At 42.3% G+C, this 19282-nt stretch overlaps 1 protein-coding gene and 1 pseudogene across 1 annotated transcript in view; both read right to left on the bottom strand.

Annotated features, from left to right (window-relative positions):
• LOC124784833 overlaps positions 1-19282 on the bottom strand; it is a 351151-nt gene that overhangs the window by 133785 nt on the left and 198084 nt on the right. The gene's annotated exons all lie outside the window — the stretch shown is intronic.
• Positions 15112-15229, bottom strand: LOC124728137 (annotated as a pseudogene).

Here is a 19282-nt window from a genome sequence, read left to right as displayed (position 1 = left end):
ATTCGTCGGCGCCATCTACCGTGTCAACGATGCATTTCCGAATACATGTTCATAGGACATTTTTTTCCTCCGTTTCCAGTCAGAAATTCGTCCCTGCAGTTTGTCGGTTGTCAGCATACATACATAACAAACCATATAGTTTCATTTGATAAAAGTACATGTACGTGGGTTTCAGGCAAGACGGCTGTTCCGTTCGCTGCTGAGATCGTATTCCAGTACGGTTAGAATATCTCCCTAAAGCTGTTCGGGTTTAGGGGGAATAAGAAGTGGGCTGAGGCGTGAATGGGGTTTGAATTGAGGAGGGAGGCGTGCAGTTCTACAAAGTCACTGCGCCCAGTGGCGTAATGGTTAATGCATCTGTTAAGTGAGTAGGAAACCCGGTTTGAAACCCGGCATGGGTACAAATTTTCATTCGTCGCTTCAGTTTCCATACATACATAATACTTAAACAAACTTACGGACTCTGTTGCTCACCGGTTTGAGCAATTACCCAAAGACCGAGCTACTCTGTATTCACGGGATGTCTCCTGACAGTTACTGATTTGATGTACGGTGTGTTATTTAATCGTTGACTTCATTTTTTCAATTGTTCTGTGCACGTACATCCTTACCATCCCACTCTTTTGACTGAAATTTTGTCCTCGGTGTCCAGAGACGCATTAAAGTTTTCACTGTACCAGTACTACGTCTGAAGAAGTCCTCTGGGTCATGTTTCAACGATTTAAAAAAAAAAAGTCATTCCTCGAGAGTTTTCGGTCTGAAGACTCAACCAGTACGACCATCAGGCATTTACTTAATCTGCGTATCATATCACGTAAGATACCTTCGATATCAAGAACCTCGTCTTTCTTATGATACGGGTTTCAGTCAAGTACCACAAAGTTAACTGATCTCTTTGTCACAAGAATTCTCAGTAAGACTCTCTCGCTCTCGCAGCATCGGCCAGTCGTGTGACCGAGGGTTCTAGGCGCTTCAGTTCGGAACTGCGCTGCTGCTGCGGTCGCAGGTTCGAATCCTGCCTCGGGTTGATTAGGTTTAAGTAGTTCTAAGTTCTAGGGGACTGATGACCTCAGATGTTAAGTCCCATAGTGCTCAGAGCCATTTTTTTTTTTTTTTCCTCGCAGCATCCCACGCCTGCTGTGCTCGTACTGTCAAATTGTCAAACATTGCGCTATAGAGCAGTACATTACGGCTTTGATTGTCAGGTGTAGCGGAAGTCTTGGATTCTCTTCCAAGCGAAACGACTGTGGAGCGTGGAACAAATGGACCGGCCTCCAATACGGGACCTACAGCAGGCTGAGCATGGCAAGCGGAGACCCGCCCCCTGTCGGCGCAGTCTGCTTGTCCTGCCATTACGTGCCGTCAGGCGGTAATTACAAGGCGAGAAGGTGCGAACGCGGCGCCGGGTCGGGATTCAAGCTTAGCGGGCCCTCTGAGCGCTCATTGTGTAACACTGGCCGCAACGCTAAGAAACATTAACACACGCTACAACTAACAGTATTCTCTGCCACACACTTTATGCCTACCTACACCCTATAACTGTAGGCGTGCATTTATCTAAGTGGTTAATACACTGGCGGGAATAAAAGTCGGAACACCAGAAAAAGGATTAGTGTAGTGTAACGAAACGTACACTACTGGCCATTAAAATTGCTACACCGCGAAGATGACGTGCTACAGACGCAAAATTTAACCGACAGGAACGAGATGCTGTGATATGCAAATGATTAACTTTTCAAAGCATTCACACAAGGTTGGCGCCGGTGGCGACACCTACAACGTGCTGACATGAGGACAGTTTCCAACCGATTTCTCATACACAAACCGGTTGACCGGCGTTGCCTGGTGAAACGTTGTTGTGATGCCTCGTGTAAGGAGGAGAAATGTGTCCCATTACGTTTCCGACTTTGATAAAGGGCGGATTGTAGCCTATAACAATTGCGGTTTATCGTATCGCTACATTGCTGCTCGCGTTGGTCGAGATACAATGACGTTAGCAGAATATGGAATAGCTGGGTTCAGGAGGGTAATACGGAACGCCGTGCTGGATCCCAACGGCCTTGTATCACTAGCAGTCGAGATGACAGGCATCTTATCCGCATGGCTGTAACGGATCGTGCAGCCACTTCTCGATCCCTCAGTCAACAGATGGGGACGTTTGCAAGACAACAACCATCTTCATGAACAGTTCGACGACGTTTGCAGCAGCATGGACTATAAGCTCGGAGACCATGGCTGCGGTTACCCTTGACGCTGCATCACAGACAGGAGCACCTGCGATGGTGTACTCAACGACGAACCTGGGTGCACAAGTGGCAAAACGACATTTTTTCGGATGAATCCAGGTTCTGTTTACAGCATCATGATGGTCGCATCCGTGTTTGGCGACATCGCGATGAACGCACATTGGAAGCGTGTATTCGTCATCGCCATACTGGCGTATCACCCGGCGTGATGTTATGGGGTGCCATCGGTTGCATGTCTCGGTCACCTCTTGTTCGCATTGACGGCACTTTGAACAGTGGACGTTACATTTCAGATGTGTTACAAGCCGTGGCTCTACCCTTCATTCGATCACTGCGAAACCCTACATTTCAGCAGGATAATGCACGACCGCATGTTGCAGGTCCTGTACTAGCCTTTCTGGATACAGAAAATGTTCGACTGCTGTCCTGGCCAGCACATTCTCCAGATCTCTCACCAACTGAAAACGTCTGGTCAATGGTGGCCGAGCAAATGGCTCGTCACAATACGCCAGTCACTACTCTTGATGAACTGTGGCATCGTGTTCAAGCTGCATGGGCAGTTGTACCTGTACACGCCATCCAAGCTCTCTTTGAATCAATGCGCAGGCGTATCAAGGCCGTTATTACTGCCAGAGGTGGTTGTTCTGGCTACTGATTTCTCAGGATCTATTCACCCAAATTGCGTGAAAATGTAATCACATGTCAGTTCTAGTATATATATTTGTCCAATGAATACCAGTTTATCATCTGTATTTCTTCTTGGTGTAGCAATTGTAACGGCCAGTAGTGTATTTAAGTGAATAATGCTGCAAGATAACAGATTAATGTAAGTGCGAGAATGTGAAATTCTGGTACATTAATAACAGGTGTAACTGCGAGAATGTTCAATGCAGGCACGCAAATGTGTATGCATTGTATTGTACAGGTGCCTACTCTCGGTTTGTGAGATGGAGTTCCATGTCTGTTGCATTTGGTTGGTCAGTACAGGGACGTTTAAAGATAGTTGTGGATGACGCTGGAGTTGTCGTCCGATGATGACCTATATGTGCTCGACGGGAGACAAATCTGGTAATCGAGCACGCCATTGGATCGTGGGATGCGTCGACACTCTAGAGAACATGTTGAGTTCCAGCAAGGGTATCCGGGCGAGCGCTTTCCTGGTGAAAACACCCCCTGCAATGCTGCTCATGAACAGCGGAACAACGGGTCGAATCACCAGATTGAGGTACAAATTTGCAGTCTGGGTGCGAGGGATAGTCAAACGAAATCGCACTGTATACCATAACTGCAGGTGTAGGACAATCGTGTCTAGCCCGCAGATTGGCCACCTTCCAACCAATACACGGCTATCACTGGCACAGAGGCAGAACCTGCTTTCATCAGAAAACACAACTGACCCCCCACCCGACCTCTTGCTTGACACCACTGAAGTCGCAAATGGAGGCGATTCAGGATCGGTGGAGTGCACACTGAAGGGCGTCTGGCTCAGAGCTGTCCTGGAAGTAACCGATCTGTTCGTTCAGTGTGGTGTTAACCGCTGCTCAGATTGCTGCTGCAGCCAGGGTTTATTGCGAGCGTACATTCCCGTGCCCATCGCTGCTAGCGGTCGCGCACTATTCCTGCCAAGTCTTCCTGTAATATTCAGAACGAACATCCAGCTTCTAATAGCCTTATTACATGACCTCTTTCAAACTCAGTGAGGTATTGATGGTGTCATCTTTCTCACCTCAAAAGCATTCTTGACTAACATCCACTCACCACGCCCAGTCTCAAGGGTGACTAACGTTCACGACCGTTAGAGTGTGTATTTAAAGCAAACGTGATTTGAATCGTCTAAGTAGCGCTACTAACACCCCTCTTATGCGACTTTCGGATGTAGAAACACGTCTACCATTTTCGTTCTTCTCGGACAACTCCTTCTTGGTGTTGCAATTTTTTCCGTTTGTGTATTTTACAAAACGTGTGAAAGACATCAATCCCAGTTACCACCGCTCCGCTTCTGGTTTTAATGCTTCCGACTGTATTGATGAAATTTATATTGTCACAAGTTATATCCGAGTGGTACTACATTCGGACCCTGATATATGCTTATCACGAATAATGAGTTACCAAATTACAGTACATGACCATTCCTAAAAAATATGCTCGAAGTTTCACCAGACATTTTATTATAAATTGCATACAGGAAAGACGTTTTACTTGAAACGAAAAAACTGAAATTTTCTCTCAAAAATTTAAAGGACAAATAAATTGTTGCTATCAAACTAAGATGGCATGACCACATAACACGGAAAGTTTCCTTGAAGCTGGCGACACCCCTGGAAGGCTACACTCGACTTAAACGCGGTTTGTATTTCGCCATATCGATAATTCTGACTAGCGGGGATGCAATTAATTAGTTTCAAATTCATGCAACATTTTGATAAAATGGAAAGTCACTTAAGCTATCTGTAGCAAGACGTTCAGCGGTATAGTTATTTGTTCATTTTAAGCCTCTCGCCCTTCATTCCCCCCTCCCCCTATCGGTCTTTGTGTCTGTCTCTCCTTTTTTTCTATCTTGCTCTTCTTTATGAACTAGATAAAACCTCACTCCTCGAGCAGCTTTAACGGTTAACACCACTGCAACGGCCTAAAAAAGGAGGTTCCTTAACAGTTTTTTTTGGGGTGAAAAGGAAGCTGGTAGGAAGATAATACAAGTTATTGAAGATATATTTAAGTTATGACAGAAACTTCTGGTCGGAAAATATTACAAAATGGCGACATTGTGGCAGTTCTCCCGAGGCATGTTGAATTTGAGGCGATTTGCGGTAACACTATGACTGGTGCAAATTTGAATCTGGAGAGAAAGATCTGTGTAACCTACATGAGTATAACTAGTGAAACACGGAGGGGATTTTAGAAATATTGATATTTGTGCAATTAGCGAGTGTTTGAATAAAGTCATTCAACTTTAACCAAAAAAGGCAGTCATTATTTAATAAATATTGTTGAAAATGGCTAATCGAAAATCCTCTACGTGATTCACTTTGAAAAGTTTTATTTCGATGTTGTGGTTAAACTTTAAAAAAAAGACTGAAAACTGTTGGAGTGATGCTGTGCGCCGTTTTGAAAAATCATAGACCGAGAAAAAAGCGTTTGAAGTTTTGAAGTGTCTTACAGACATTAACAACTGAAAAATTCTACTTTTAGAAAACCCTTATCATTAATCTGCTATCCAAGTACTGGTCTATCGTGTTGTTGCCGTTGTGATCGAAATCATATTCACTAGTCTATCATAGAACGATCGAAATAAGGGTCTTGTAAATTCTATGAATGCACAAAATTTTACAATTCCATTTAACCCTACTCTAAGCAGGCGCACTGCTAGAACCATTCGACGGTTGATTTCATACGCGTTCCGTATAATCTTACTAGTGGTGTAACAACTTTGGACAATTTGCACAAGCAACAATTACTTTGAAACCTAAGCCTCTAATTTGTAACCTAACATTGCACATTTTACATTGTGTTGAGATATAGCAGAGAAAACGGCAATAAAATTTATAATCATTTAGCTCAATCAATAATTTACATTAGAAATAGCGTCATTGTCTTCCAGTTTCTTAGTATAGACGCTAACAGTTTCCGAACTGCTTCAGCTTCATACCTATACTTTGGAAGCTTTGATGACATACTGCCTCGCCGGCGCGTTGGTACGATGTTTTCGTACCTTTTCTGCCAGAGTACGCCTTATTACCAGTCATTCTTATCTGTAAGACAAATCTGTACACTAGAAGATCACAAATAAACTATCAAAAGTCAATACTGCACACAAAAATCAAAATTAGAAGCCAAACAATTTTATTTTTCGTACACTTACTGACGCTTGATAACCCCAAGCTTACGTATTATTGCTTTGAAAAACCTATAACTATACGCAGACACTAAAGGAGGTATAGAACTGGCACAGGTAGGACGTTTCTGGTCACCCGAGGCGCTAGAGGAGCTCGGAATTTTTTTCAGGTATTAGAATTTTGCTTCATAATTTAGAAGGTTCAAAGCATCTTTTTAAGTAATAAAAAATAAATGATTTATTGAAAATTCTACAGTGGTGTTATTCCTTAACGAAAAAGGCAGGAAGTCTAGAGTAAAATTTCGTCAGCGTTGAATATGAGATAATTACAAACTAGCCACTCACTCACTTGTGAAAGGACATGAAAAGAAAGCGGATTCTAGTGCTTAAAAAACCACGTATGACCCTCAGCGCTAAAATGTGGCGGGTTTTCGACTAATATTAGTATTGGTTGCATCTGAATACGATTCGTTACCATTGCGCCACATCGTTTAGTGAGGTCTTTAAGACGGTAGTAGCCCAACAGAGAAACAAACTAGGACGTAGCAATCATTAGTTTGGACAAATACAAGTGTCGTAATGAACTGCAATACTACAGTCGACCCAAAATTCATCGGACGTCGAAATGGCACAAAATCTCAGGCCAAAACACACATATGATTCCAGTTTCCAGCCAACATGATACTCACATCACCATCTCATTTTTATTCCAGACTTAATATGACAGATATATGTGCAGTGAATGTAATACCAAGAATACCGTAACGATAAATTCTGCCATTTCCACACGCACTGTACTCGAAACCGTCATTTACTTAAAATAACACGTTAGTCCACTTAAGACGTCTACCAGAAACCCGTCTGTTGGCGACCTTCCGAAGACGCGTCGCGCTAGAAATTCACCAAACGTTCGCTATTTTACATAATGTGAGTCTCGAATATTTAATGGCACAACTGACTGTGACTCTCACACACGCACGCTTGAAAAGTGTCAAGCTAACGAAGGCTGTCAATAATTTATGAATGCTACTATTACTAGTCGCAGCAATTAAGTCGAAATTTCGTACAGTCCACACTAATATTATAAATGTGAAAGTAACTCTGTCTGTTACACTTATATTTATTGATTTGAAGAATAAAACGTAAAATATGGAACAATAATCACTACTTGAAAAAGATTTTTACACTCTGATTTTTGAACTTCATCATATCTGTGAAAATGCTTTTATTGTTTGATATGTTCTACATAATACGATCAATGTAATGAATACAATGAGTAAGAAGTAAATCGTGACTGGAAGCAGAAAAGCGTATTTTCTAATAAAGCCATAGTTCCTGCAACCGCAGGCTGTCATTAACCATTTCTCATGGGTAAAATAAGATTCCCCCCCATGAACCATGGACCTTGCCGTTGGTGGGGAGGCTTGCGTGCCTCAGCGATACAGATGGCCGTACCGTGGGTGCAACCACAACGGAGGGGTATCTGTTGAGAGGCCAGACAAACATGTGGTTCCTGAAGAGGGGCAGCAGCCTTTTCAGTAGTTGCAGGGGCAACAGTCTGGATGATTGACTGATCTGGCCTTGTAACATTAACCAAAACGGCCTTGCTGTGCTGGTACTGCGAACGGCTGAAAGCAAGGGGAAACTACAGCTGTAATTTTTCCCGAGGACATGCAGCTTTACTGTATGATTAAATGATGATGGCGTCCTCTTGGGTAAAATATTCCGGAGGTAAAATAGTCCCCCATTCGGATCTCCGGGCGGGGACTACTCAAGAGGACGTCGTTATCAGGAGAAAGAAAACTGGCATTCTACGGATCAGAGCGTGGAATGTCAGATCCCTTAATCGGGCAGGTAGGTTAGAAAATTTAAAAAGGGAAATGGATAGGTTAAAGTTAGATATAGTGGGAATTAGTGAAGTTCGGTGGCAGGAGGAACAAGACTTTTGGTCAGGTGATTACAAGGTTCTAAATACAAAATCAAATAGGGGTAATGCAGGAGTAGGTTTAATAATGAATAAAAAAATAGGAGTGCGGGTTAGCTACTACAAACAGCACAGTGAACGCATTATTGTGGCCAAGATAGACACAAAGCCCATGCCTACTACAGTAGTACAAGTTTATATGCCAACTAGCTCTGCAGATGATGAAGAAATTGATGAAATGTATGACGAAATAAAAGAAATGATTCAGCTAGTGAAGGGAGACGAAAATTTAATAGTCATGGGTGACTGGAATTCGTCAGTAGGAAAAGGGAGAGAAGGAAACATAGTAGGTGAATATGGATTGGGGGGAAGAAATGAAAGAGGAAGCCGCCTTGTAGAATTTTGCACAGAGCATAACTTAATCATAGCTAACACTTGGTTCAAGAATCATGAAAGAAGGTTGTATACCTGGAAGAATCCTGGAGATAGTAAAAGGTATCAGATAGATTATATAATGGTAAGACAGCGATTTAGGAACCAGGTTTTAAATTGTAAGACATTTCCAGGGGCAGATGTGGATTCTGACCACAATCTATTGGTTATGAACTGCAGATTGAAACTGAAGAAACTGCAAAAAGGTGGGAATTTAAGGAGATGGGACCTGGATAAACTGAAAGAACCAGAGGTTGTAGAGAGTTTCAGGGAGAGCATAAGGGAACAATTGACAGGAATGGGGGAAAGAAATACAGTAGAAGAAGAATGGGTAGCTCTGAGGGATGAAGTAGTGAAGGCAGCACAGTATCAAGTAGGTAAAAAGACGAGGGCTAATAGAAACCATTGGGTAACAGAAGAAATACTGAATTTAATTGATGAAAGGAGAAAATATAAAAATGCAGTAAATGAAGCAGGCAAAAAGGAACACAAACGTCTCAAAAATGAGATCGACAGGAAGTGCAAAATGGCTAAGTAGGGATGGCTAGAGGAAAAATGTAAGGATGTAGAGGCTTGTCTCACTAGGGGTAAGATAGATACTGCCTACAGGAAAATTAAAGAGACCTTTGGAGAGAAGAGGACCACTTGTATGAATATCAAGAGCTCGGATGGAAACCCAGTTCTAAGCAAAGAAGGGAAGGCAGAAAGGTGGAAGGAGTATATAGAGGGTTTATACAAGGGCGATGTACTTGACGACAATATTATGGAAATGGAAGAGGATGTAGATGAAGATGAAATGGGAGATAAGATACTGCGTGAAGAGTTTGACAGAGCACTGAAAGACCTGAGTCGAAACAAGGCCCCGGGAGTAGACAACATTCCATTAGAACTACTGATGGCCTTGAGAGAGCCAGTCATGACAAAACTCTACCATCTGGTGAGCAAGATGTATGAGACAGGCGAAATACCTACAGACTTCAAGAAGAATATAATAATTCCAATCCCAAAGAAAGCAGGTGTTGACAGATGTGAAAATTACCGAACTATCAGTTTAATAAGTCACAGCTGCAAAATACTAACGCGAATTCTTTACAGACGAATGGAAAAACTGGTAGAAGCGGACCTCGGGGAAGATCAGTTTGGATTCCGCAGAAATGTTGGAACACGTGAGGCAATACTAACCTTACGACTTATCTTAGAAGAAAGATTAAGAAAAGGCAAACCTACGTTTCTAGCATTTGTAGACTTAGAGAAAGCTTTTGACAACGTTAACTGGAATACTCTCTTTCACATTCTGAAGGTGGCAGGGGTGAAATACAGGGAGCGAAAGGCTATTTACAATTTGTACAGAAACCAGATGGCAGTTATAAGAGTCGAGTGGCATGAAAGGGAAGCAGTGGTTGAGAAAGGAGTGAGACAGGGTTGTAGCCTCTCCCCGATGTTATTCAATCTGTATATTGAGCAAGCAGTAAAGGAAACAAAAGAAAAGTTCGGAGTAGGTATTAAAGTCCATGGAGAAGAAATAAAAACTTTGAGGTTCGCTGATGACATTGTAATTCTGTCAGAGACAGCAAAGGACTTGGAAGAGCAGATGAAAGGAATAGACAGTGTCTTGAAAGGAGGATATGAGATGAACATCAACAAAAACAAAACGAGGATAATGGAATGTAGTCAAATTAAATCGGGTGATGCTGAGGGGATTAGATTAGGAAATGAGACACTTAAAGTGGTAAAGGAGTTTTGCTAGTTAGGGAGTAAAATAACTGATGATGGTCGAAGTAGAGAGGATATAAAATGTAGACTGACAATGGCAAGGAAAGCGTTTCTGAAGAAAAGGAATTTGTTAACATCGAGTATAGATTTAAGTGTCAGGAAGTCGTTTCTGAAAGTATTTGTGTGGAGTGTAGCCATGTACGGAAGTGAAACATGGACGATAACCAGTTTGGACAAGAAGAGAATAGAAGCTTTCGAAATGTGGTGCTACAGAAGAATGCTGAAGATAAGGTGGGTAGATCACGTAACTAATGAGGAGGTATTGAATAGGATTGGGGAGAAGAGAAGTTTGTGGCACAACTTGACCAGAAGAAGGGATCGGTTGGTAGGACATATTTTGAGGCATCAAGGGATCACAAATTTAGCATTGGAGGGCAGCGTGGAGGGTAAAAATCGTAGAGGGAGACCAAGAGATGAATACACTAAGCAGATTCAGAAGGATGTAGGTTGCAGTAGGTACTGGGAGATGGAGAAGCTTGCACAGGATAGAGTAGCATGGAGAGCTGCATCAAACCAGTCTCAGGACTGAAGACCACAACAACAACAACAAAATAAGATTACTTCTTTTGTCCGGGAAGTGTTAATCAAATCGTTTAGACTTCATCCTGTGCACCCTTACACTGGATCAGTATGTCCATGTGAACTCCGCAGTCGTACATAACTTGGCGAGAGCTGAGACTGCGCGTGGGCCACCTGTGCACATTCTTCCCGGTCCGCCTGCCCCACTCCAGCCAGCGAGCCAGGCCAGATCTTATGTATTGCACCGGGCGGAGGACGGGCGCTCGTATTTCAGTGGATTTACATAATCTCCAGACCGGGCCAGCCTTCACATCTTGCTTTATTTCTGCGTTGCTGCATCGCTCACTTGCAAAGTCAGATATTTCACATTTATTGAGGATGCGGAAAAAAATGTAGGAGCTCATTTTTTCTTTGATACTCTGTAGGATATCTTCGTTGCTATAAAACTCAGGTATGATAGCCAAAAAGATGAAAATATTATTTCCAACAACTTAGATCGTGATATGAAAGTGTTCAACGACAGCAATTGGGTGCCAGCTTTAGTGTGCGATCGAACACCATAGATCTCTTTCCAAGCATTCCGTGTGGACTTGGCGACAAAATACTGGGAGTCGGTCCTTACGTTAAGTTCAATTTACTTTTCTCAGCTTTCAGTTTTATTGATATTCTGTTGTCTAAACTAATCCTTAAGATAGACTACAGGAGAACAGCTAAACGTAACAATAAGGGAAAAAAATGTGCAAGTAGCCTGACACAAACTAGGCATACCATTGTCGTGGACCACGTAATCTGTGGATTCCAAGACAGAGGGTAAGTCAGTGGCCGAAAGAGCGTCAGACACTGAACGTTACGACTGCAGTTAACGTGAGCTCGCCTTAGCAGCCGGCCGCGGTGGTCTAGCGGTTCTGGCGCTGCAGTCCGGAACCGCGGGACTGCTACGGTCACAGGTTCGAATCCTGCCTCGGGCGTGGGTGTGTGTGATGTCCTTAGGTTAGTTAGGTTTAAGTAGTTCTAAGTTCTAGGGGACTTATGACCTAAGATGTTGAGTCCCATAGTGCTCAGAGCCATTTGAACAAGCCATCGCCTTAGCAACGATGAAAAAAGCCAGAATCCTCTTAAACAATACCACATCGTAAGTTCCAAAATCAAAGTCCAGAACCAAAAATCGTGGTGTGAGTTGTTCACGGGAATCAGCGTATCGTAAGCTTCTGTACCGTGATAGAAACTGCCAGTCCAGACGCAGGGCTAAGTGTTTATTTCCTGTAGATGAGCAACGGTGACTACCAAGTGACTTGTTCGCCGCGGCCACTGCAGCTACGATCGCCGAAAAGTGGTTTGGTATACAGATACAATCGCCACCATTTCCTCACTCCATATCGCTAGAGTGGCGTTGTAATGGAGAATTTAGACGATAATCTTCTTCACTTTAGATAAAGAGTAGGTATTCGTGTTCCAGTCGTGATATAACCTATTTATGGAACACCTGTGTACTCTACGTTGGACGTTAGTGAAGAGCGTGTTGTACCAAGACTCGAAGGTAGGCATTGCATTTTAGAGGCAGTGCAACGTGAATGAAGCGAGCGTAACACGCCTAACAGAATGGGTCGTACCAGAATGGAACTGTTAGCATGTTATATCCATTAGCGTGATCAAATGCCTCGAATGGAAACGAAATGTCTGCTGAAGACGTGTTCGCAGATTCAGCTGAGGTGAGGCACGGAGGTTTATACTCGGTGAAGTGTTAAACGGTTCGAGATGATATGAGTACTTTAAATCAGAAAGCATTTTCTCATAACAAAAAAATAATTATAAATACTAAAGAAAAGGAATATGAAAATTATGACTCTGACAACAGAATAGGCAAAGACAGGTAATTCTGCTTCACATTGTCATGTGAAATAATAACAATACTAACAGTAAATGTCTTCTAGGCGACATTGCATTACCGTATAATACAATCACAGCTCGTGTCTAATCATGGACCAGCGTCTAGATTAGGAATAAACATACAGTTGCAGCGTGCAGGAAAATTTCATTTTTCTACACGATTCGGGAATACGGTAAAATGTTGCCAACTGGAATCAAATACTTCATCTGCTGAATTTCCAGTACTGTGACAAATCAACGTGGCACTAGCTGTGCAATGATACGACCGCTTAGCACATACGGACATGAGATACGTCCACAATCTTATATTTAAGATAACTATAAGTCGACCAGCGAAATGTGTACCTGGAGCGAGACCGGCGCGCTTTTGAATCCAGTACAGCCTGTCAGGAAAAATGATCACAAATCTCTATTGACGCAACACAGTTTGGCAAGAAGTAGCAATGTAATAGTTTATTTTAGCCTTTGCTTATGTTTCTGTTCATTTTTTATTCAGTGGCTTATAGTCACCTTTGTTCCACATAAAATGTATTTTTTCTGTGGGTGGGACAACAATACCAATGTTTCATCAAGCTACAGAGCAGCACAGCACACGCCTGACTACCATAAACTCTCTCCTATTCTGCAGTTCTTCAAAATTCAGACATCTCACCTATCCTCCTTTCCCTCGACGTGCATCAGATATTTATTCGATCATTTTAACGGTTGTTGTTCTTGTGGTCTTCAGTCCAGAGACTGGTTTGATGCAGCTCTCCATGCTACTCTATCCTGTGCAAGCCTCTTCATCTCCCAGTACCTACTGCAACTTACATCCTTCTGAATCTGTTTAGTGTATTCATCTCTTGGTGTCTCTCTATGATTTTTACCTTCCACACTGCCCTCCAATACTAAATTGGTGATCCCTTGATGCCTCAGAATATGTCCTTCCAACCTATCCCTTCTTCTAATCAAGTTGTGACACAAATTTCTCTTCTCTCCAATTCTATTCAATACCTCCTCGTTAGTTATGTGATCCACCCATCTAATCTTCACTATTCTTCTGTAGCACCACATTTCGAAAGCTTCTATTCTCTTCTCGTCCAAAATATTTATCGTCCACTTTTCACTTCCATACATGGCTACACTCCATACAAATACTTTCAGAAACGACTTCCTGACACTTAAATCTATACTCAATGTTAACAAATTTCTCTTCTTCAGAAACGCTTTCCTTGCCATTGCCAGTCTACATTTTATACCCTCTCTACTTCAACCATCATCAGTTATTTTGCTCCCCAAATAGCAAAACACATTTACCACTTTAAGCGTCTCATTTCCTAATCTAATTCCCGCAGCATCACCCGACTTAATTCGACTACATTCCATTATCCTCGTTTTGCTTTTGTTGATGTTCATCTTATATCCTCCTTTCAAGACACTGTCCACTCCGTTCAGCTGTTCTTCCAGGTCCTTTGCTCTGTCTGACAGAATTACAATGTCATCGGCGAACCTCAAAGTTTTTATTTCTTCTCCATGGATTTTAATCCCTACTCCGAATTTTTCTTTTGTTTCCATTACTGCTTGCTCAATTTACAGATTGAATAACATCGGGGATAGGCTACAACCCTGTCTCACTCCCTTCCCAACCACTGCTTCCCTTTCGTGTCCCTCGACACTTATAACTGCCCTCTGGTTTCTGTACAAATTGTAAATAGCATTTCGCTCCCTGTATTTTACCCCTGCCACCTCCAGAATTTGAAAGAGAGTGTTCCAGTCAACATTGTCAGAAGCTTCCTCTAAGTCTACAAATGGTAGAAACGTAGGTTTGCCTTTCCTTAATCTATTTTCTAAGATAAGTCGTAGGGTCAGTATTGCCTCACGTGTTCCAACATTTCAACGGAATCCAAATTGATCTTCCCCGAGGTCGGCTACAGAAATTTGTTTTACTTTTTACTTGAACATAGCTGCTCCAAATCCTGATTATTGCTTTTTAGCAATGTAATTTTGTGAATTAGCAGCTGTTCATCCTGATTAAGAACCCCTTAGTAAGTATTGAAACCTAGGTCAATGTATGTAACATTTATGTGTAATCCGTTGGCTGCTTAATCTTATATTCAAACTAGTTTACGGTTGCTGAGTAACTAAAAAACTAAACAGGCCTTTGAAGTACCGACCGGCTGCCGTGTCATCCTCTCAGCCCAGGGGCGTCATTGGATGTGGATACGGAGGGAGTCGGCCGGTGTGGCCGAGCGGTTCTAGGCGCTACAGTCTGAAACCGCGCGACCGCTACGGTCGCAGGTCCGAATCCTGCCTCGGGCATGGATGTGTGTGACGTCCTTAGGTTAGTTAGGTTTAAGTAGTTCTAAGTTCTAGGGGACTGATGACCTCAGAAGATAAGTCCCATAGTGCTCAGAGCCATTTTGATACGGAGGGGCATGTGGTCAGCACACCGCACTCCCTGCTACTTCTCAATCAAGTAGCTCCTCAGTTTGCCTCACAAGGGCTGAGTGCACCCCACTTGCTAACAGCCCTCGACATACCGGGTGGTCACCCATCCAAGTGCTAGCCCAGACCGATAGTGCTTAACTTCGGTGATCTGACGGGAACCGGAGTTACCACTGCGACAAGGCCGTTGGCGTTGCTGAATAACAGCCATGCTCAAAAGTGTAAAACTTTGAGGTTTGCTGATGCCACTAATTCTGCCTCAGACGGCAGATGAATGGAAGATCAACTGACCAAAAAAATGGATAATGTGTTGAAAAGAGAGTATGAGGTGACTATCATCAAAGTAAAGCAAGAATAACACGGTGTGTTCAAATTGCACGAGTTGATACTGAGCAAGTATAGCAAGAAATGAGACGAGTACTGTTACTAACGATGCCAAAAGTAAAGAGAATTTAAAACAGAGACTCAGAGGGTAAAGTTTTTCCTTTTTTTTAATTAAAAAGAAACATAAATTTAAGTCCTTTCAGAAAGTATTTGTGTAGAGTACAACGTCGTACCGAAGTGAAGCATAGACGATATATGAGACAAGAAGATTTTGAAACGTGGCGTTAAAGAAGAACGCTAAAGATTATAGTGCTAACGGAAGGAATAAGATGGTAGGATCGACTGCAGCAATAATGTTCAAATGGATGTAGGTTGCAGAAATTGTGCAGAGATGAGATTTTGACAGGATACGTTACCATGGTGACCTGCAGCGAACCACTCTTTAGACTGAAGACTTGAACAACTGCAACAATAATTAAAGCTAATTCCGTCTTGGAGGGGCGATAAACCGTAATTTTCCTCCCTGTGTTAGTCCTTCACGTAGTACACCTGCAAGAGTATTATAACCTCTTTTGAATTTAGTTGCGTATTTTGTAACAGTTCATACTGAAACAGTAGCTTCGTTATAAACTATGATCACCAACAGTGGAAAATTTCGATTTGTGATTATTGATGTCTATCACACACTCGATATGAAGATGTGCGTTATGCTGTACATCACTCATTCTTTTAGAAAAGGAAGTTTTTATTGTACGTCAGTTACGAGCATAGTTTATGGCTTTATGACAATAGTACAACCCTTAGACAGCTGCATTTCGTACGTAGGGCGCAATCTTCGTTTTTCTTCAGCGCGTATAGATTATGACAAACTGCCCGTAAAATATGAGAAGCACAGGACACAACTTGTTTCATTTTTCCTATTTGGTACTAAATGGAGCACGTAAATATTATTTTCCATCTCCACATAACCCTAGTGGCAGAAATATCTCCCGCCGCTTGAATTTATTGCCCCAGTCCAGACATATTTGATTTTCCTTTATTGTTGTACTGGAAGGGGTGGTTGAGAAACAGGTGGATTGCTGCTACGTTCATGGCTTTTCTGCTCTTTGCAACGCTGCCACATATGTATTTGCCCTACTGACCGCAACTTATCGTAATGAGATTCTGTTAGTACAGTATCTCAATCACTGGATGTAACTAAATACTCTCACAGCGATTCTGGGATATGTCAAAAATTTTTGTTTTCTCCGAACTCTCCCAGACTTCGAGAATTCCACTGATAATGGAACATGAGTCAAATTGCAACGAAATGAAAAATAGAAGAGCATTTCCAATTCCTTGATTCTAGAGCGTACCCGGAACCGCAGTTTTATGAGGGACAAGAAAGAAAATTCCCTCCATTTACAGTGAGTGCAGAGAGAATTTGACTTTCATCTCGTAATGTTCTAGGATATACGTCTTTTTCACGTTCTATGCTCCAGAAACACAAGGAAATCGGGAACTCAGTGGCTTTGATTAGATCATCATCCCGACTGTTATCTACAGCGATTTTTGGAAGCAACGAGATACCTAGGTCAGGATTTCCATTTTTAGGTTCCTTACGTCGGCAAAATCGAAACACTTACAGGATCTCTTTTTCGTCCATCTACCAGTCTATCCGTCCATCTATCCGACTGTTAAAACCCTTTTCTCTTAGTAATTGATAGAAACATAGGCTTCCGCGGCGATTGTCACAGTCAATAAAGTTTTTCTGGGTTTGTGACCGCATTATTAATATGTAAACCTACCGCTATCTCGGTCGCTGTTGCAAGTGACGTTCTTCAGGTCACTTGCAACAGTGTCCGAAACGGCGGCAGTTTTAGATATTGACAATGCAGTCACAAACCCAGAAACATTTTATTCATCAAGTTGAAACTTACGTCAGACACTAAGGTCTACGATCCCTTGGCAGTGTGAAAAATACGAGCTTGTAAGTAACTCACCAAAACCTATAGGGTACTTCCCGTTGACACAGAGTCATGAAATAAGACAAGAAACAACGTTTCACCGTACAAGTAATATTCAGATCCTGAAAGTATTAATTTTAATTATATCACATAAAAAATATTTTTACCATTATTTTGTTGTCCGTCTGTAAGGACCCGATTTTCTCAGGAACGCGTATAGGTATCAAGCTGAAATGAATGTAAATTACTAAGAAGAACGATTCCTTGGTGGTGCAAAATAGTTAAGATTTTAAGCAGATTCGTTCAAAAGACACAGTCATTTATGTCACCTATTTTGATACTCGCTAATTCAGTCATCAAGATCTGTAGGTCAACTATCTGTACATTTGTCGGGAAGGCTGCAAAACGAGATATTGTTGAATCAAATATCGGTCGGATTACGTATTTTTGAGTCTTCGTTCTAACCTAGCCTTCCGCTCTCAGGGATGCGAGGAGTTGGCAGAGGCAACACGTCGTTCGGATTCCACGTTATACTGTAGGTCCCCTTTCCTCAGTCAGACAAGCAAGCCACCGGAATGTTATCCAGTGGGAAGGCTTGCTCCAGGCTACTGGGCCAACGAAATTATTACTATTATATATCATACAATTCATTTTGAACGGAACCCAAAAAGCGCGAGTCCTACTAGCACTTCTCCGTCCCCTCCCCACCCCCACCCCCTCGACCCGTTAAATACGATGCAATCATGTTAACCACCACTCTTTACGCCTAATTCCTTACTCAGGTGACGTAGAATGTTGGCAGAAAATTAGTTCAAAGAATCCTATTGGAAGAAGATCCGCAACTGAGCATTGTACCAGAGAGAAAATTAGTTTCCCAGATGTTAGGTACGCAAGTAGTATTTTCTGTTTATTCCAGCTATTGATACGTATCACTCCTGGTTCTCCGTATTTCCCCAAAGTTCTCGGCGTAAACGATTCCTTAATGGTTTTTTCGCACATTGTGTGATAAAAAATAGTTCAGGAAGTGCCTCCGTTTCGTATGAAAAGATCGAGGCAGTCGTCACACGTCGTATACTTTTTCAGCTACGGAAAAATATGTACACTGGATTCGACACTGGAATGTACTCTTGCGTCACACACGTCATGTGTTCACTGAGTCCTATTCAGTCTCTTATGTCTCATTATATTCTATTTTAGCTAACTTTATTTTCTTCTTTTTTTGAGTCAACAGTCTTCTGACAGGTTTGATGCGGCCCGCCACGAACTCCATTCCTGTGCCAACCTCTTCACATCATAGTAACACTTGCAACCTACGTCCTCAGTTATTCACTGGTTGTATTCCAATCTCTGCCTTCCTCTACAGTTTTTGCCCTCTGCAGCTCCCTCTAGTACCATGTAAATCATTCACTCATGGCTTAACGGATATCCGATCACCCTTCTCCTTGTCAGTGTTTTCCACATATTCCTTTCCTCTCCGATTCTGCGCAGAACCTCGTCATTCCTAACCTATCAGTCCACCTAATTTTCAACATTCGTCTGTAGCACCACATCTCAAATGCTTCGACTCTCTTCTCTTCCGGTTTTCCCACAGTCCATATTTCACTACCGCACAATGCTGTGTTCCAGACGTGCATTCGCAGAAATTTATTCCTCAAATTAAGGCTGATATCTGATATTAGTAGATTTCTCTTGACCAAGGAACGCCCTTTTTGCCACTGCTAGTCTCCTTTTGATGTCCTTGCTCCATCCGTCGTTGGTTATTTTGCTGACTAGGTAGCGGAATTCCTTAACACCATCTACTTCGTGACCATCAACACTGATGTTAAGTTCCTTGCTGTTCTCATTTCTGCTACTTCTCATTACTTTCGTCTTCCTTCGATTTACTCTCAGTCCATATTCTGTACTCATTAGACTGTTCTTGCTATTCACTAGATCATGTAATTCTTCTTCACTTTCACTCAGGATAGCAATGTCA

Source organism: Schistocerca piceifrons, chromosome 1, assembly GCF_021461385.2.
Source record: "Schistocerca piceifrons isolate TAMUIC-IGC-003096 chromosome 1, iqSchPice1.1, whole genome shotgun sequence".
Lineage (NCBI taxonomy): Eukaryota > Metazoa > Arthropoda > Insecta > Orthoptera > Acrididae > Schistocerca > Schistocerca piceifrons.
Note: the sequence above shows the minus strand (reverse complement) of the source record. Positions and strands in the feature narration are given on the sequence as shown.